Genomic DNA, 21,344 nt, shown 5'->3' on the forward strand with positions numbered 1-21,344 from the left:
GATCCCACATGCCGCGGAGCAACTAAGCCCGTGCGCCACAACTACTGAGCCTGTGTGCCACAACCACTGTAGCCCGTGTGCCTAGAGCCTGTGCTCCACAGCAAGAGAAGCCACCGCAATGAGAAGCCCACGCACTGCAGCGAAGAGTAGCCCCCATTCACGACAACTAGAGAAAGCCTGTGCACAGCAACGAAGACCCAACGCAGCCATAAATAAATAAATAAATTTATTTTAAAAATGGGGGAAAAAGCAGCACATACACAAAAGCCAGAAGAGGGCTACCAACACATTTGTCCTGTCTACCTCACAGGGCTGCTCTGCGGAAGCAATGCATTCCATTTTGTAAAATCACTTTTTAAACTGGAACACGACATAAACGTGGGGCTGATGTTGTTAGAAGAGTTAAGTGATTGGGGCCAAGAACTTCCCATTAGGCAGACCACTGCACTCCTGCTACTCAGCAGTTCAAGTTTCCCGCAGTCACAGCCAGAGGCCACTTACTGGCACTCTGCCACTTCCCTTAGTCCCTCAAAGGAGGGATGCAGAGCCTTTTCAGGATGCAGAGCAAATGGAGGTTTTCAGCATAACACTGAATGGGGGTAACTGTTTATCATTTCTTTTAAAACGCCACCTAAAACAAAGATTAGCAAAAAAAGAAATTTCTAAAAAGCAATGTTGAAAACAAGCTTTCCTTTCGTTTGCCTCATGATCCATGAGGGAAAGAAAAATCAAGGCTACCCAAAAGTTTTCCAGGCTAGATAATGTGTCTCTCCTCTGGGTTCCATGGTCAGAATTTAAAACCCATCATAGTATGATGGATGGTCTACTTTTCAGTTGCTGTGAGTAGCTTACAAGCTTTTTAAGGACAAGGACTCTCTTAGCCCAGAGAAGCTCAATAAGTTTTGGTTGAATGAATGACATTTGTATTTATTCTATATATATTAGCGCCCTTGTGCCAAACACAGTATCAATACTTGGCATTTTATGTCACCTATGTAGATCACGGAAAGTACCCATGAATATCATGGAGTCCTCATTCACAAGCAAGCAGCTAACAGTAAATATTACGGCTTCCCCCACAAACATCTACTAGATGAGACAAGCAAAACACAAGGGGAAACGTACAAATACTCAGGTAATTAAGCACCAAAGTTTAATTTTCTTTAGCTATTCAATGTGTGGCTGTTTTCATAGTGGTGTACTGTATATATTCAGCCTGTGGTACCAAGTGGGCATATAAAATGGTTTTGTTATACAGGGATGATATTGCCTTTAAAAAAAGCTAATATTGAAGAGGGGTGATGGCACATAATGCTGTATATTAAGGCCCAGTTTGCTAGCTCATGGCAAGGCTCAAATTCTGCCCCACCCACTAAGCTAAGAAGATAATGACTACGGCCCCAAACCACAAAAGAAAGTCAAGTCTGGGTCCCACACTTCCCTGGTTTCTAACATATAGTCACCTGTAATGACCTGAAATAAGATATTCTATAACCCACTAATCTAAAACAATCACCAAAGAAATCCATTCATACCACTTGAATGGTCACTAAAGACTTTCCCCACACCGGGTCTTCCCTGGTGATGCAGTGGTTAAGAATCTGCCTGCCAATGCAAGGGACACAGGTTCGAGCCCTGGTCCGGGAAGATCCCACATGCCACGGAGCAACAAAGCCCGTGCACCACAACTACTGAGCCCGTGTGCCTAGAGCCCATGCTCCGCAACAAGAGAAGCCACTGCCATGAGAAGCCCACGCACCTCACCAAAGAGTAGCCCCTGCTTGCGGCAACTAGAGAAAGCCTCACGCAGCAACAAAGACCCAACGCAGCCAAAAATAAATAAATAAATTAAAAAAAAAAAGACTTTCCACACCTGTGAACCAATGAACTATCAGAAGAAAAACAAGCTATGCATGAAATTCATGTCAAACTCATGTTCGTATAACCTGCCCATAGATGCAGTCCTGCCCTTTCTAAAATGAGCCAAAGACGTAAGTGTAAATTTTGTGTTGAAAAGTAGAAAGCAAGTCAAAACGATAGGAAGATCTCTGAGCATGAGGTCAAAAAACCTATAAGCATTTTTCATATGCAGAGGGCACTGCGACGTTATTAAAAAAAGGGAGGGGGCTGCCTACATTCCCCCAATCAGCCCATGGCTAAGAGACACAATACAACAGCCTGTAGGAGCACAGATCGGCCAACTTTTAGCACCATGGAGTCACAGTCAGCACTCTGAATGACTTTGGGCAACTCATTTAACATTTTCCCACCTCGTTTTCCTTCTCTGTGAAAGGGGAGATCAATTAGCACGGTTGTTATTTAAGATACAAAGACAGACTTTCCATGGGTACCGGACCTGACGGACCTGACGCAGAAGACATTTTAAGAAGAATCTAATCCATTTCTTCTCCACTAAGATATGAAAATGATGACACAGCAAAAAGCTGCTACACCTCCCTCACTGGTTTGTTCAGGAAACCACACAGAGCCTCAGAATGCCTTATCTCATGACAGGCCTCAGAGACTTCTGCTAATCAAATGAGAGATTTGATGCAAAAAATGCGAGATTAAAAACTATACAAAGTCACAAGTGGGTTATAATCTTATAAATTTGTTTATGATGTACTGGGTTGGAAATCAAAACATATTTTCCATAAAAACAATGATTGATATATATCTATACCAATATATATCTCTATGCATGTGTTGTGTGTGTGTGTGTATATATATATATACACATGCATATATCTCTATGTACATTCATATGTATTTGCACACAAATATGTTAAATTCTCTACCTAAGCCATCAAAGCCTATTTAAGCCCTAAATTATAAATAACTGGCCAGAGTCTTAGAGCCAGGAGCGAGATGACTTCACCACTCATACTTTAGTGACATTTCAGTGGCTCATCATGGCCCTTGCCACAGTTTCTTGGCAAGGTACCCTTGGTACCTGTCTTTCTCTAACCAGACTATCCTCACCAGAACTGCAGGCCTCTCAAGCTTCTTGGCAAACCCTGAAGAGACCATGGTGAAGGGGATCAGAGTATGTCACCCCCAAATATATCACTTTCACATAAAGATTATTTTGAGGTGAAGGCAATTAGCTCTGTGCTCTCCTCCTTTCTATCTAAAATCAGGGTATCGGGCTTCCCCGGTGGCGCAGTGGTTGAGAATCTGCCTGCCAATGCAGGGGACACGGGTTCGAGCCCTGGTCTGGGAAGATCCCACATGCCGCGGAGCAGCTGGGCCCGTGAGCCACAACTACTGAGCCTGCGCGTCTGGAGCCTGTGCTCCGCAACAAGAGAGGCCGCGACAGTGAGAGGCCCGCGCACCGCGATGAAGAGTGGCCCCCGCTTGCCGCAACTAGAGAAAAGCCCTCGCACAGAAACGAAGACCCAACACAGCCAAAACTAAATAAATAAATAAATTTTAAAAAATAAAATAAAATAAAATCAGGGTATCAATTTCCTTTTGTAAAGATGTCTCCCTCTCCACACCAGGAAGAAAACTAGTCCAAAGATAACTCTTATCATCTGAGAGGAGTCTTAGCTGCATAAAAAACTTACTAAACAATTCTTCTTTAACATACATTTTCTAATCATCTTCCCACAACTTACCCTCATCCAGAAGCCCCCCAAACTCTTTTATTTAGCCTCTTCTCCACACTTCATCATTCTTTGTTTAGATGGTAAATAAGCCCCAAATTCTAACCACCTCCTTGAGGCACATTTCATTGTGAACTTTCATATGTACGTATGCAATTAAACTTGTTTTTCTCTTTCCTTGCTAATCTGTCTTTTATCCATTTAATTTGCAGGGCCCCAAGCATGAACCTAAGAGGACAGAGGAGAAAGTTTTCCTCTCTTACAATGGTCTCTCATATCTCAGGGTCTTTGCCCTAATAAACCCTGCTGCTACACCTGATTGCCACTTAGTATCTAGCAATATCAGCCTCAAGTCAGACATCTCCTCCTCCAGAAAGCCCTACAAGGTCAGCATCTCTCTGAACTCCTGCCATCACCCAGGTGTAGGTTGGTCATCCCTCATCTTTGTTCCCACAGAACCCTGACCTTCTCCATACTACAGAGTTTATCCCATTACATCCCAATAACAGTTTCTTGTCTGTACCCTCCAATAAACTGAAGTGCCCGAATGAATATTAATAAGCCAAGATATCTGCTTTGTTTTCTTTAAAAAAAAAAAAAAAAGTCCTAACTAGTTCACTCTCAAGTAGTAACCATCTGGCAGCACAGGGAGCCCTCTGAATCGGGGCTGTCTGGGCTACCAGGGGTTCTTCTTCAGAGCCAAGATCAGACAAACAATTTACAGGTTCAGGTTCTTGTTGCTACTATCTTGTTTTTGTTTTATTTTGTTTTGTTTTGTTAATGTGGTTGGTTGGTTTGGGTCTGTTGTTTGCTCTTGATTCTGGTTTTGATTTCTTAGTATATATCTTTCCAGATACTGCAATGGAATGAATGGCAACTAGGAAATCTAGCTACTGGCCCCATTTTAACTACTGTATGATCTCTATCTTCGCTCTCCCCCATCGGTAAATTGAGGGGGTAGTCTAAGAATGGTCCCTAAACCTCAATGCCCATAGTCCTCAGGGACGCCTGTAATAAACACTGTTCTCCCTCCAGAGCTCAGCTAACTCTAATAAGCAGCCAGGTTTGGGGACCACTGGAAGGGGCAGAGATGTGAAGTCAAGTCACATCTGGGATCGAGTTCTAATTCCTCCACTCACTTCCTGTGTGACCTTCAGCAAATTACTTAACCTCTCTGCATCTCCATTTACTTGCTTGTTACGGCAGAGATAGTAACTATAGGATTGAAGGGAAGATTAATGCACACAGAGAGTACCAATTAATGGCTGGCCCACTGCAGATGATCAGTAAATGGTACTGAGGCCCCTTTCCCCTCATGTGTATTCTTATGGCATCCTATCATTTCTCTGCCACGGCCCCTAAGAGCTTCCAGAGGGCAGGGCATCTCTGTCTTACTCTCCACCTCACCCCCAGTGCCCAGCACAGTGCCTATGACAGTGCCCAACATTACAGCACACACTCAGTAAATATGTATTGAATTAATGAATCAGTAACATACTAGAATATACTAACATAACCAATTTCCCTCCCTCTCTCAATAGACTAGACTGTGACCTCCTCCAAAGCAGGCTTATTCCTTATTTACTGATCTAAAAACCAGCACTTAATATAGTGCCTATCACATGCTTGTTGAACTAATTCAATTATTTTCAAAATCTCTTTCCAGGTCAAGCATACCAAGGATCTGTGGCTCCAGAAGATCTGGGGCAGAATTACTTGCAAGTATTTGTATGTCTTTAATATAAATATTTGGCTGCAAAGTACCAATACTTTTACAGTTGAAAAATTACAACACATATAATGAAATAATTAGGTAGTTTCTGAATGTTCCCCTCACCTGCTGATAGTATCTGCTCCACGAGGGCAGATACAATATCTTGTTCAGCATCATGTCCCCAAAGCCTGGCAAGAGCTTTGTGACAAATGTAAACGTTTGTTAATGAATGAATGAAAGGAATGAATGAATATAAGTTCTTTATCAGTCTAGGTAAGGAAGAATTTCCTATTTTTAGGACTCTTTCCTCATTGAATTCAAAGTTGCTGCATTTAGGAATGACGAAATGTTTAAAAATAAAAACAGCAGATGTTTGATCTCTGGGTGGTAGAGAGTTTCTTTTTTAAAATCCTTGATTTATTTTTTATGCTGCAGGAAATCAATCAAAATACTAGCACCCGAAAAAACTCATATAATATATTCTGCATCTACAAAGACGACTGTTAACAGTTGGTATTTAAAAGTATTTTGATTACTGATCTCTGAACTTAACTTTTAGAAATCGCTTTAGCTAATGTGATTTTAAGATAAAGGAATGAGATAAGTAACCAAATGATCTGAATCAGATCACTAAAATAATAAGACTTTCATGTAACAAAGACCAGTCAAGAACATATGGGGGTTATCAAGGGAACCAAAATTTAACCTCTCTCTTTACAAAAGGTTCAAAATTGATTCAATAAAAATTCAGCAAGGATACAGTTCTAGCCTCCAGTGTATTCCAAAGGGGACACAATGACTAAGGACAGATGTTTAGACTAAAGGGTCTGCGTCACCAGAAAAAAAAATGGCACCGACTCAAACGCACAATTAGAAAAGGGTGGTCATGCAAAGGTCACTCTTGGGTAACTCCCATTTACTGTGATCTGCTACAAAGAGACTGGCTGAACCTGACACAGCACAGACAGCGTTGAAGTCTATGACTACTGACGCTATTCTGCCAGCATGCCACGGTACTTCATTTTTAAGGTTTTAATCACCTTAACAAAACAAAACGCCATGATGACGCCAACAAAGGACATAAGACAAACACAGCGAATACAAAGTGAGCCGTCATCATCCTTCCATTGTTCTGCAGCCCCATGCACACCTTGCAGCAGCAGTAAACCAGCCATAGCATCCCGGGAAGACTGAATCCTTCTCAGCAAGATTCACTATTTTCTCCAATTTCAGCACTCACTCTCAGGAACTTAAGAAAAAAAGACATGGGGGGGTGGGGGTAGCCCTGGCAGGCTTGACATGAAGGTTTTAATGAAGACAATGTCAATTAACAAAAACTGCAGGTCTCCAGTGAAATTTCACTCCAGTTTTTTTAATCAGCATAGCTTTCCTTAAATTAAATCCTCACAGGTCCAAAGAGAACGCTGCAATCATACCCCAGGAACAGCTAAATAAATGCAACATACTCACAGGTTTAGAGCAGCTGTAACTTTGAAGGAATTAATATAGCCCCACTGTGAAGATGCCCTCTCTTCTACCAGATTTTTTAAAAGCCAATGAAAAGAAGAGACAATCCTCAATTTAAAAGGCAAAAAAATCCTCAATTTCTGTTTTATTTCTTGGTCTCCGGTGAGACTCTCAATTACTGAGCTTAAGAAAAGAAGTTGCCCGGCAGCTGACAGCATCCCAGAGTTTCCCAGGGCAGAATTTTAAGACATGTCAGTTAAAGTGGCAGCTACACTCACTGCCGAAGCTTATGCTCCTGCAGGAAGGGATGCCGGGAGATTTTTTTTTTTTTTTCCCAATCTCTGCTGCAGCCTAATTCTAATCCATCACTGTTTGATTATCCTAGGGAAGCAAGCAAGAAAAATACAAATAGCCTGGATTTATAAAATCCACAGGGCCTTTTAATGATTTTTCACCTAATCCAGGGATTCACCACTATCAAAGAGGGTTGAATGAGGAATAAAATGAATTACCTCTTTTGTTTTAAGGAAAATGTAAGAGCAGTCTGATGCTCCCAAGTTAGAATTGGATTTTATCTCTTACTGACTTTTTAAAAACACTAAATAAGGGAAAGTCAAGTTCTGTGAAGTTTTCGGTCAAATGGGTTAAATGCACAAAAGTTAAATTAGTGAAGTGAATGAAATATACATATAACGTCATTCCAATGTAGATGGAAACTGCAATTTAAAATTAATATTAGATAAAGAATATTTGAATTGATTTTGATGAAACTCAAAAAAATAAAGTAGGCTTAGAGATGGTCAGTGACTTAACAACTTTCTTGTCTTGCCTTAAGGGCTCTTACACATATTAGAACTGGACTGTTTCTATGATGTGGCTCACAGTTTAATCTGATTATAAAAGTATCAGGTAATGTACTCTGATATTTCCTGATTTTAAAATAATAAAGTCCTTACAGAGAACTGGAAACAAAGAAGGAAATTAAAACTCTATATATATCCACCATGCATGTTATTTTTACCTGTGGTTAGGCTGACTAATGGCCCCAAAGATATCCAAGTCTCAACCCCTGGAACCTATGAATGTTACCTTATATGAGAAAAGAGGCTTGCAAGTGTAATTAAGTTAATAATCTTAAAATGGGAAGATTATCCTAGATTATTTGGTTTGGGCCCTAAATGCAATCACAAGTATCCTTATAAGAGGGAAGCAGCAGGATATTTGACACAAAAGGCACAAGGTGATGTGACCATGGAACCAGAGTGATTTGAAAAGACTATGCTGCTGGCTTTGAAGTTTGCATAAAAGCAAAGTCAAGGTGCCCTCACAGAAAACTTTCTTTGCTGATAAAATAAATAGAAATTAAAAGCTTATAATTGCATTGCCTACAGGGGAGACCAAAACTATGCCTATACCTTTAAACATGCTATTTTATCAGAGCTACATGGAGCTTTAACACATTTTGAGATCATTCTGCTCACAGGTAATAAAAAAAATACTCCTTGCTGGCTTGAATACTTTCACTCTGGACAATAAACATAAAATAAATAACACAGAAATTACACAAAAATAAAAATCACGTATAAATCCCCAAATACTTCTTCAGTGTTAAGCAATTTCAGAGTCCTTTAAATTTGTTAGTGGCTAAGTCTTCAGACTATTAAATGTGTATGATACATAATACTGAACTATACATTATTTATAAATAATGTACCTAATGCAAACATCACTTCGTCTCTGAGGAGTTCTAGCTACAATGTTCTACAAGCATGATGACACAAAGGGGAAAGGTAGGAAGAAGGGGAGAGAGGGAGAACCAGAGATACTGATTAATTTTCAAAACATAGGCAATGGAGAAGTTTGACACATTTCAAAAGGCAAAGCTCCCAATTATCTGCTTTTTGTGGTGTTTTATTACTCATTTCAGGTTGCTATTTTTATCCAGATGGATAAACAGATCAGAAAACAAGGCAGATAAAAAATGGTAAAAAGTTAACAGAAGGTAGTGAAGCTCACTACATCCCCCAAGAGTATGACAGCTCATTTACATAAACTTCAGATGGAAAGTGAGTCAGCCCAGAGTTGAGTAACGGCAAAGGAGTCACTGACAATCTGCATAGTGCTTAGTACGCCCAAACAATTGTACATTACCTAATTATGTATGTACCTAATTATGTATGTACGGGTTGATTAACACAACCAGCTGTCATCATTAAGAAAAAAAAAAAAACACATCCCAAAAGATCCTTTAACTCACTCTCCCTTTGAACAATCACAGCAATATCATTGTTGCCCTATACTTGCTAAGTTCTCAGTAAATGATGGCTGGATTTTTTTTAATGCACTGCAAATCCTTGCAGTTTACTTTGAATATTCATCTATAGTTTCCGATTAGTACATTAATTCAACAAATTTATTAATTTGACAAATTCATATTGAGCATCTACTATATGCCAAGCATCGTGCTTGGGTACAGGGTGCACCACGATGAGCAGAAGAGAACAGTCCCTTCCTCCTGGAACTTCAAGTGTCCAAAGGAACAGGCGGTCAAAAAACAAGTAAAAAATAACTACAGTGCTCGCTTTGGCAGCACATATACTAAAATTGGAACGATACAGAGAAGATTAGCATGGCCCCTGCGCAAGGATGACACGCAAATTCGTGAAGCGTTCCATATTTAAAAAAAACAAAAAAACAAAAAACTACAAAATGAGAAATGGTGTGAGAAGAACAAACAGGATGCCAAGATAGAGGAATGAGGAAGGAGTAACCTATTCGGGTGGAGTCATTAAGCAAAGTGGGAGGACATAGCACCTGAGAGCTGAGGATGACCAGGAAGAAGCTGTGGGAGGAATGGAAGGAAGTTGCTCTGGTCAGAGAGGCCAGATGCACAAAGCTAGGGCAGCAAAGATCTAGCTCAGTCAAAACCCTGGAAGAGGCTTCTGGCTGAGGACAGAGAATGAGGGTGAGTGGAAGCAGTATGTGGGGACCTGACCTTGACCTCAAGCCTTGCAGGCTGAGGTAGATTGGAGTCTTCATCCCCAGAGACATGCAAACTCATGCACAGATTCTAAGCAAGACAGTGACATCATCCAACTGAATTTCTAAAAGGATCACTCTGTCCTGAATCAAACAAACCTGCTGTTAATAAATTATGAGGCAACTGGGAAATTTGAACACTGACAGGATATTTGATGAATGTTGTTAATTTTTTTAGGTGTGACAACAGCCTTGTGATGTTTTTAAAAAGAGACCTATCTTTTATATGCATACTAAAATACAGATACAGTGATGCCATAAAAGGCTTATAGATTAGATAATAGTTCTGTTTCAATGCAATTTCCTGACCTTGTTATCTGAACGGTAATTACGTATAAGAGCACGTCTTTGTTTTCAGGAAGCACATACTGAAATAGTTAGAGGTAGAAATAAAGTATATTGTCTAGGATATGATTCCAAATAACCTTGAGGTGGATTATAGATGAAAAAAGATCGGCCTTGAGTTAACAGCTGTTGAAGGTAAGTGGTGGGTATACAAGAGCTCAGTTTACTATCCTCTTTACTTTTTATATATGTTTGAAATTTTTCATATTAAAATTTTAAAATAAGGTAACTTTGGCTGTTGTGTGGAGAACAAGTAGGATGCAGTTGGGAGGGTGGAAGAATAGAGAACAAAGGAAGCACGAAAACACATTGGGGGCTCTTAAAGTAATCCAGGCAAAACCTGACAGTACCTCGAGCTAATGTAATAGAGAGGAGAGAGAGAGAAGTAAACAGATGGGAAATAAATGTTGGAGGTAGAAATCATCAGACTTGGCAGTAGGGAAGTTAAAGAAAAGGGAAGGAATCAAAGATGTCCACCAGGCATCTGACTTGAGCAAGTGGGTGGAGACATTTACAAAGATGGAGAAGACTGGGAGAGGAAAAGGTTTCGGAGGGATGAGGGAGGCGGCTACCAAGAGTTCACTTTGAAACACAGAAATTAAGGCATTTGGGGGCGGGGACTTCCCTGGTGGTCCAGTGGGTAAGACTCCACGCTCCCAATGCAGGGGCCTGGATTCCATCCCTGGTCGGGGAACTAGATACCGTATGCATGCCGCAACAAAGATCCCGCATGCCACAACTAAAACCCAGTGCAGCCAAAATAAATAATTAATTAATAATTTTTTTCTTTAAATTAAGGCGTTTGTGAAATATCCAAGTGAGTGATCAAATAGGCCAGGATTGGACCTATTTCCCATTACAACTGTTAAGGTAGTCCCAGACAGAGTAGTAGTCATGCCCGGAAGGCCACTCTTGGAGGAGGTAAGGAAGTCAGTACTGGGAGCAGGGCTTCTCTGACTTGCAGGCACAACTTGGGTGTTGCTACCTGGGGTTGAGTGATGGTCAGAGAGGCTCCCGAGCCTGCAGAAAAGGGAACCGCAATGACAAAGGCCCTGTCCATAAGGGTTTACGGGGCATTTTCCATTCATTTTGCCACCAACACCACCAAGTCTTCCACCTCCCCTGGGCCTCCTTGGTCAAATGAGACAATTGGACCAAAGGGTCACTAAGAAGCTTTCCTTTGAGCTAGGAAATCCTGTCACTCCTCCTCAGAGTGAAAGGAAGCATTCATAGAATATACATACCTTAACTTAAAATGTGCATACACGCTCCCTCCCCCCCCCATAAGCTTATATAAAGAACTACTTATTGTGGAAGGTTCCAATACAATAGCGGACCATTAAAGAAGACCTAACAGTACAAAAGAAAATACACAGAAATGCAATACAATACAGGGAAGAGATGCTTGGGACGCTGCTCACTCTGGGCTTTTTAGCGAAATTTATTTCCATTCACTGTATTCCATTGACTCTATAACACAGATTTTTCATCACGTAATATCGCCAAAACCCGGATGTATCTTAAAATCAAGAGCAACTTCGATTGCCCTAGATCAAAGTTAAATTCTTAGGGAAAGGATCCACATTTGCTTCTGCCAGTTACCTGAAGGCAAAACCAAGCTGATCCCCTTAAAATTAAATTACCTGCTTGAAGTTGTTTGGGCCACACTGGTACCTAATATTCAGACCACAAACTAGCTTGTGATTGAGATTCTGAGAGTGCCGAAAAGTTAAACGCAGGATTCCCATACAGCCCATCAGTTCCACTCCTTAGGTATATATGCCAGAGAATTACAAACATATGTCCACACAAAGAATTGTGCACAGTTGTTTATATCAGCATTATTCACAACGTCAAAAACTGGAAAAAACCTGATTGTCTATCAACTTATGAATGGATAAACAAAATGTGGTATATCCACACAGTTGAGTATTATTCAGCCCTAAAAAAGAATGAAATACTGACACATGCCACAACATGGATAAACCTCAAAAGCCAGACACAAAAGAACACATATTGAATAATCCTATTTTTATGAAATGTCTATAGAGGCAAATCTAGAAGCAGAAATTAGATTAGTGGTTGCCTAGGAGTAGGAGTGGGAAAGGAGAATGACTGTAAAGGGGCAGAGGGTTTCTTTTTCGGGTGATCAATTTTTTAAAATTAGATTGTAATGACGGTTGTACAATTCTGTAAATATAATAAACTCCAATGAATTGTAAATTTAAAACAGGTGTTTTATGGGATATAAATTCATAATGTGATAGAGCTATTTTTAAAAGTTCCCAGGGCAGAGAATCTCAAGAGAAGTCTTTTTTCCCCTCCCTACCTAGTACCACCAAGATTGAAATACCCACATTTCCTTACTGTGTCTTCCTGCATGACAGTTTTATTTTTCCCTTCCCTTAGGCAAAGTCACCTGTAAAATTCTCCATTGTGTTTTTCTCCTTCCTCAGTGGTATATACAATGTCAGCGGCATCTTAGATCCAATGAAATAATTAAATGCCAACCTGGTGAAGAAAAATCAGGTTGAGGTCGGGGCAGAGAGGTGGCCCTCCAGACCAGAGCAACATTTGGATTACCTAGACAGAGAAGCTGGGTCAAGGAAAAGATCACAGAAACATGAAAATTAATCTAACTCTGCCTGTAGTTACTAGTTATAATTTAACCACTATGAAGAAAAATATTAACTAGATGTTTTTCAACTGTCATTCACCAAATATCACCCTAACTAACCTTAAAACAGACCAAACTATTGCACCATAATTAACTGATCTAAACTGATGAGGGCGGGGGGTGGGGGTTTGCTTAAAAGCTTTACCTCATTCTAATCTACAGTTTGTAGTTCAAAAGAGAAGGTGTGAAGAAGGAGGAAGTCCATGAGAAATGCTATGCTACAAAATATTTTTAATCCTACTGTAAGCTTCTTATCACCTGACTAAAAACGTCTGCCTCTTTCAACTTCTAGATGTAAGAACAAATTCACCGAAGTTCCTGCAAGTGAACAAACACACCCCGTTGCCTCAGGACTTGATTAAACACCTATGAATTTCTATATAAGGATAAATTCAAAATTTTAATAAGGTACTATGGAATATTAAGAGATCACTGCTGAAAACATATTAAACCTGAATCTGCTCTAACAGTCTTTGCACATAAATTTGATGTCTCCTCTGACTTCTCTAAACTATCATAAAAAGAAAATCTTGATTAAGTAGTACCCGACTAGGCCCCCCAGTTAATTAGATTTTTGTGCCATGGCCCACTGTGGTTTTTATGAGAAAGAGGTTAATTGAAAACACTACCAATTCACTTGATTCCAAGCAGTTAGTCTACTCTCCTCACTAAACGGAAGCCAGGAATCCATGGTGACCCAAAATCTCTTGTGTCCATGGGTGTCCCAGGTAAGCATGGTATCTCTCAAAACCCAAAACCAATGCCAGCCACTCCGATCTCCCAACCAGAAACAGCTCTCTGGAAACCCTGGAACATTTTATTTATTCTTCACATGTCATATCACTTAATTCATGAACAGACTTTATACCCACCACTACATTTTCAGATATGGTAGTTGTGTACAAACAGTGGGCAAGAAGGATACCCAGTCATCAGAGCACCAAGAAGCACATACCAGTATGGAATTGTTCAATCAGGGAGCCAGAGACTAAGGCAGAGCTAATCTTCTAGCAAATTTCTATAGGCCATGAGATGGGTCTAATGTACGGTTCCTCCCTGAGAGATTACTTCCTACGCTAAACAAGTCAGAAACTTCATAAACAATTTTTTAATTTTTAGAAAGGACATGTTCAATGTCCCACTGTTTTAAAAAAAAAAAAAATCTCTAATTTTCCCTCCTGTTCTAAATGTTAGAGATGTTTGTACGATCTACCAGCTTGTAAATCTAGCAACTTCCCAAAATAGTTAATCACTTAAAATAACACAATTGTTACCACAAAGATCCAGAACTAGGAAAACCTACATCTGTGGTGGTGAATTCATTAAGCAGAAAAGGAGAGTAGGAGATAATTTTCTTTTGTGGAAATACTTTAAGGCCTCCCTCATCTGTTCGCTTGCATCTTTTCATTAGAAATTCAGGAGAAAATATTCACAGGAAGAAATTAATCACCAGCTTGGCAAGAGGACCACATCCTGCTACAGAGAGGTGGAAGCGTTGTTATCTGCACATAAAACCAAAAGATAGAACCAAAATATGTGGTTCAATCAGCATACGGAAAAAGAGCTCTACTGATTTCAGCATCTAATGGATCACAAGAGGAATGTCGTGGCATCGTAAATTTAAGAGGGAACGAGAGAGAAATTTTGGCAAACCCTGAAATTAGGACAAAATAAAAGTTCACATAAAAAACAACTGAAGAATTTTTTTACAATTAACATATACTTGTAATCAGAGAGAAAACATATATAATATTTTAAAAGAAAAATATTGAATAACAGATTACTTCAGTAATATTTTTAATTTCAGAAAGGGTCAGTAATACAGGAGACATAGTACAGTAACATCACGCTCTATGTTACGGAATAAAGAGAAACATCCAAGAGAGCTTTCCCTGTGAATGAAGCACATCCTACTAACTTTCAAATGCTATTTGAAAACATTTTTAGTCATTTTGGAATTTTCTTAACATATGTGACACAAGTCTCTACCCTCTTAAATAGAATATACTAGATATAATTTAAACTTTTTCCAATGTCTCAGAGACAGCAATATGAACATGCCTTTCTCAGTGGAGATTAACAGCATCCAAGGTGGGGGAGTAGTATATACTACCGATATTTACTGAGCACCTACCTACTATGTGTTTGTACCCATTATCACATTTAAATTTCATTTTATCTTCCCAATAAATCTGTGAGGATGAAGAAACTGAGACTTAGGAACTGTCCCAGAGGGACTTCCCTGGTGGCACAGTGGTTAACAATCCTCCTGCTGGACAGGAATAAAGATGCAGACGTAGAGAATGGACTTGAGGACACGGGGAGGGGGAAGGGTAAACTGGGACAAAGTGAGAGAGTGGCATGGACATATATGCACTACCAAATGTAAAATAGATAGCTAGTGGGAAGCAGCTGCATGGCACAGGGAGATCAGCTCGGTGCTTTTCGACCACCTAGAGGGGTGGGATAGGGAGGGTGGGAGGGAGACGCAAGAGGGAGAGGATATGGGGATATACGTATGCATATAGCTGATTCACTGTTATACAGCAGAAACTAACACAACACTGTACAGCAATTATACTCCAATAAAGATGTTAAAAAAAATAAAAAATAAAAATTTTAAAAATTTAAAAAAAAACAATCCTCCTGCCAATGCAGGGGACATGGGTTCGATCCCTGGTCTGGGAAGATCCAACATGACGTGGAGGAACTAAGCCCGTGTGCCACAACTACTGAGCCTTTGTGCCACAACTACTGAAGTCCATGCACCCTAGAACCTGCACACCACAACTACTGAGCCCACGCACCGCAACTACTGAAGCCCGCACACTCTAGGGCCCGCGTGCCGCAACTACTGAGCCTGCATGCCTAGAGCCCGTGCTCTGCAACAAGAGAAGCCACCGCAACAAGAAGCCTGTGCACCGCAACGAAGAGTAGCCCCCGCTCACCGCAACTAGAGAAAGGCCGCGCACAGCAATGAAGACCCAAAAGCAGCCCCAAAAAATTTTTTAAAAAAAAGAAAAAGAAACTGTCCCAGATCTCCCAGGCAGTAAATGGCAACTGAGACTGGTGCTCAAGCTCACCTGTCAAGTCCAAGGGCTTGACTCACCAGAAAGGTACATCTTGTTGTGTGCACCTAAGCTAGGTAAAACCACACTGCTGTGCTTTGGAGTTCTGTGACTGTATGTCATATTTACTTTCTTCTTTCCCTGCTATTTTTTGCTACTATCAACAAACTGGCTTCTAAAACCACCTCCTCGGGAAGGGGAAGCTGGGATGAAGTGAGAGAGTAGCATTGACATATGTACTCTACCAAATGTAAAATAGATGGCTAGTGGGAAGCTGCTGCATAGCACAGGGAGATCAGCTCAGTGCTTTGTGACCACCTAGAGGGGTGGGACAGGGAGGGTGGGAGAGAGACGCAAGAGGGAGGGGATATGGGGATATATGTATACATATAGCTGATTCACTTTGTTATACAGCAGAAACTAACACAACATTGTAAAGCAATTATACTCCAATAAAGATATTAAAAATTTAAAAATAAAAATAAATAAATAAAACCACCCTCTCACCATACCTCTTAGAACTCTGGCAAAATTATGCCAAAAAGCATAAGTCTACTTACATTCATTGTAAATAGACTCTGGATGGAATCCTCTACTACAAGTAAAGGGCAAGATTTTTAGAGCACAGGCTCTAATACCTACTTTGGCTACCCTTTCTGGCTTTGGGCTCTATTTCAAAGAGGTAAGGTTCTCAATTAGGTAAAGTGTTACTATTATGTGCTGCTACAACTAAGGTGAGAGAAGCAAGTACCAGGGACATTTTGGCAACATCGAAAAGGAAACACAAAACTGTTTAAGAAACAGTCTCAGGTGTCACAAGAAATAATGCACATCAGAAAACTAAAAGAACAAGGCAAGTTCTAGAATGGGTAAACCTTTGGGTTTGGTAAACTGAACAGGACAGGGAAGTTAAATTTGGAAGTAAAAAAATGCTGGCAACAGCAGATAAATGCAGCTGAAGACAGGCTGAAAGAGGCAATGAATGGAAAAGAAAATGTTAGATAACAAGGAAGTGAGATAGCATTTAAAAACTATTGTTTTCAAGATGGAAGAAAACTGTAATATGGTTGACAGTAGGATAAAAGAAGCTAAGACATACAAAGCCTCCAAGAATTCCACATTTTAAGAGTTCACAACGGGTTTCTGACAGTCATGAATCAAAAACATCTCGATCACATGGGTCATTTTTGGATGCTATTCTTCCGAGAACCAGTCATACTAATATCGAAACATCTAAAGCAGATAAATAGAGCAGTTTTTGTGCAATCACAGACATATAGATCAAAGGAACAAAATAGAAAGCCCAGAAACACAGCATTATTATTTTAATGAGTGTATTATTTGATAAAGTAGGCATCATACATAAATTTTCTTTTACTCACAGACTTAGCAAATGGCGTTGGAATACTGGGCTAGCAATTTTAGGGTTGGCATGAGATAGGGATCTAAATTAACTTCAGTTGGGTTAAGTTCAGGATTTTCTTTTTTTTAGTTCAGCTATGACCTTACTGATTTTCTCCCGGCTGGATCTATTTCTGAGAGAAGGCAGTTGAAGTCACCAACTATGGTAACAAAATCATCTATTTCTCCTTGTATGTAGTTTGTGTCTCTAGTAGTTTGATGCTCTGTTGTTAGGTACCTACACATTAAGAACTGTTATGTTTTCTTGGAGAACTGGCCCCTCTGTCATTATGTACTGCCTTTCTTTATCCCTGATAACTTTCCTTACTTTGAAGTCTGCTCTGTCCAAAATTAGTATAGCTACTCCTGCTTTCTTCTGATTAGTGTTAGCATGGTATATTTTTCTCCGTCCATTTACTTTTACTCTATGTGTGTCTTTTATTTAAAGTGGGTTTCTTGTAGACAACATATAGTTGGACCATGCTTTTTGATCTACTCTGACAATGTCTTTTAATTGGTAAATTTACACCACTGACATTCAAAGTGATTATAGATATAGCTGGATTAATATCTACCATATTCATTACTGTTTTTTATTTGTTGCCCTTGTTCTTTGTTCCTATTCTTGTCTTCTACTCTTTTTCTGGCTTATATTGTTTTAATTGAGCATTTTATATGCTCCATTTTCTCTCCTTTCTTAGCACATCAGCTTTACTTCTTTTTTTACTTTTTCTTGGTGGTTGCCCTAGAGTTTGCAGTACACATGTACAACTAATCCAAGTCTACATTAAAGTACACTATACCATTTCACAAGTAGTGTGAGTACCTTATAATAACAAAATAATCCTAATTCCTCCCTCCCATCCCTGTGTCATTGTTGTCATCCATCTCACTTATATGTAAGCATACATAAGCATGTATATACACATAAGACATAAACATAAGCATATATAACCAAATACACTGCTGGTATCATTTTCAACAAACTGTTATCTGTTAGATCAATTAAGAATATGAAAAAATGTTTCATTTTACTTTGACTTATTCCTTCTTTGATGTTCTTCTTTTCTTTAAGTAGATCTCAGGTTCTGACCCATATTTATTTTTCCTCTCTCTATAGAATTTCTTTTAATATTTCTTACAAGGCAGATCTATGGGCAACAAATTGCTTCAATTTTCGTTCACCTGAGAAAGTCTTTATTTCTCCTTTACTTTTGAAGATAATTTCAGAGAGTACAGAATTCTAAGTTGATGGTTTTATCCTCTCAATACAAACATTTCACTCTACTTTCTTCTGCTTGCCTGGTTTCTGAGGAGAAGCTGGATGTAACACTTATCTTTGCTCCTCTATAGGTAAGATGTATTTTTTCTTTCAAGATTTTTTCTTTATCTTTGATTCTCTGTAGTTGACAAATAATGTACCTAGAGGTCATTTTTTGACAGTCATCCTATTTGGTGTTCTCTGAGCTTCCTGGATCTGTGGTTTGGTGTCTAACATTAATTGTGCAAATTCTCAGACATTATTGTTTCAAATATTTCTTCTGTTCTTTTCTTTCTTCTCCTTCTGATGTTCCGATTATGCATATGCTATACCTGCTGTAGTTGCCCCACAGTCCTTGGATATTCTGTTCTGTTTTATTCACTCTTTGTTCTCTTTGCTTTTCAGTTTTTGAGGATTCTATTCCATTCTATTCAGGATTCTATTTCTACAGCCTCTAGCTCAGGGAGCCTTTCCTCAGCCATGTCCAGTCTAATAAGTCCATCAAAGGCATTTATCATTTCTGTTAGAGTGTTTTGATCTCTAGCATTTCTTTTTGGTTCTTTCTTATGGTTTCCATCTTTCTGCTTACATTACCCATCTATTCCTATAGTCTCTCTACTTCTTCCATAGAGTCCACTGCATATTAACCATAGTTGTTTTAAATTCCCACATCCCTGCCACGTCTGGTTCTGATGCTTACTCTGTCTCTTCAAACTGTGTTTTTTGCCTACTGTTCTGCCTTGTAATCTTTCTTGATAGTTAAACATGATGTACATGATAAAAGGAACTGTTATAAATAGGCCTGTGGTCATGTGGTGGTGAGGTGTGGAGGAGGGGAAGCATTCTATCGTCCTGTGATGAGGTCTCAGTCTTTTAGGGAGCCTGTGCCTCTGGACTGGGAACTTCTCAAGTGTTTCTCAGTTTTTCTTCTCTCTTAGATGGGACAGGATGGCCAGAGTGGGCTGGAGCTCCCCAGGTCAGTTAGGTTCTGGTTAACTACTCTCTCCCGAGGGCAGGCCTTGTTAAGAACAGTAAACTCTGATGTATTTCAGAATGGTTCTTTTTCTTCTCACCCTGCTGGAATCCCAAAGGGATTTTTCTCCTCTATTTACTGTATGAATCTGGTACAGCTTCTGGAGGCAAATTTCACATTGGGGGTGGAGGGGGCTCCATATGAGTGGGTCTCCCTATGGTTCTTAACTCCCAGAGTTATTCACACTGAGCCCCCAGCAATTCATCGATCACAGGTGACGTTTTCCCACCCCTGACCTGGCAGGGGTGTACAGCATGACTCTGTACACCATGACTCCCTGTATTTGCCTTTCTGTCCCTCCAGGCTTGGGGGCAGTGATTTTCCCTGTATCCTCTCCCTTCTTATGGATGCAAAATGAGTTGTAGAATTTTCAAGTCTGTTTAGCTCTTTACTTGTTGTTAGGAAAAACTGGCAACTTCAAGCTCCTTACTTGGAAAACCAGAAACCGCAAGTCAAGTTCAGAAGGTTTTTGTTTCCCTATAATTTGATTTTTTTTAAAAACTAATAGGTGCCGATTGGGATTGACATATATACACTAATATGTATAAAATAGAAAACTAATAAGAACCTGCTGTATAAAAAATAAATAAATAAAATAAAAACTAATAGGTGTTAGAAATTGCTGACAATGCCTTTCAGACCCAAAGGTAAAGCCATTGCCAGTCTAATGCAGCCAGTGAAAGCTCAAAGAAACACAAGTTTTAATGTGTGCCACCCATCGGTCATGTCAATTACATCAGTCTGACCTGTTTTCATCTCCAAGACCTGAACCCCTCTCTGGTGTGTGTCGAGTGTTCTAGCTTCTCATTGGGAACAGCAGCACTTCCACTGGTGAATTCCAGTCACCCGCCCCACAGTCAGATCCTTTTCTACCTCCTAGACTTCAGTCTACCAGGCCACCCAAGCTCAATTCCTGCCAACGCTCAGAGCGGAGAAGCCACAGCAGAGCTGAGTAAGATTTCTGGATGGCAAATAATGCACTCACCTTAAAAGTCATTTTTTAAATTACACAAGTAGATTACCTTTCAAAGAGTACAGTATGAAAACGGAAGGGGGGAAAAAGAGTAAAACTTCACAGTGGCAAGATCTGACAAACACTATCTCAAGCCAAGTGATGAAGTTTAGCATCAACAGGAGTAAACCAGGTTGATAACATGTATCTTTGATATAATGTGATGAGAATGATACTTTAGGTCTGTGATCTTCCTCCCAAAAACACATGACCTCAGTCTAATCATGAGGAAAAAAAACCAGACAAATCCCAGCTGAGGGACATTCCACAAAACAAATGACCAGTACTCAAAACCAAGGAAACTCTGAGAAACTGTCACAATCAAGCATAGCCTAAGGAGACAGGACGAATGATTGTATTGTGGTGTCCTGAATGGGATTCTGGGACAGAAAAAGGATACTCCATAAAAACTAAAGAAATCTGAATCAAGTATGGACTTTAGTTATAACAATGTATCTGTATTAGATTATTAATTGTGACAAATGTACCATTCTAATGTAAGAAATTAATCATAGGGAAAACAAGTGTGGGATATACAAGACTCTCTGTACTATCCTCATAATAATTCTGTAAATCTGAAACTATTGCACAGTAGAAAGGTTATTTTTTAAAATCCTAATCACAGTTAAGTTTTTTATTCACATACACATTCAATGACATAAACACTAAAACTTTTGGACAATATAAAAATTTGCAACTCTAACATAAAAATAGCAATT

The 21,344-nt window shown here is 39.6% G+C and overlaps 1 protein-coding gene and 1 long non-coding RNA gene across 7 annotated transcripts in view; both read right to left on the minus strand.

The window, feature by feature from the left end:
- TTC39B (tetratricopeptide repeat domain 39B) overlaps positions 1–21,344 on the minus strand; it is a 147,557-nt gene that overhangs the window by 87,960 nt on the left and 38,253 nt on the right. The gene's annotated exons all lie outside the window — the stretch shown is intronic.
- LOC309663687 lies at positions 4,200–15,382 on the minus strand. Its single transcript, XR_014265407.1, has 2 exons — positions 12,593–15,382; positions 4,200–11,193 (listed from the first exon to the last, which is right to left on the minus strand). It is a non-coding gene; the product is annotated as an uncharacterized lncRNA (long non-coding RNA).

Source organism: Balaenoptera physalus (assembly GCF_965194825.1).
Source record: "Balaenoptera physalus genome assembly, chromosome: 7".
Classification (NCBI taxonomy): Eukaryota; Metazoa; Chordata; class Mammalia; order Artiodactyla; family Balaenopteridae; genus Balaenoptera; species Balaenoptera physalus.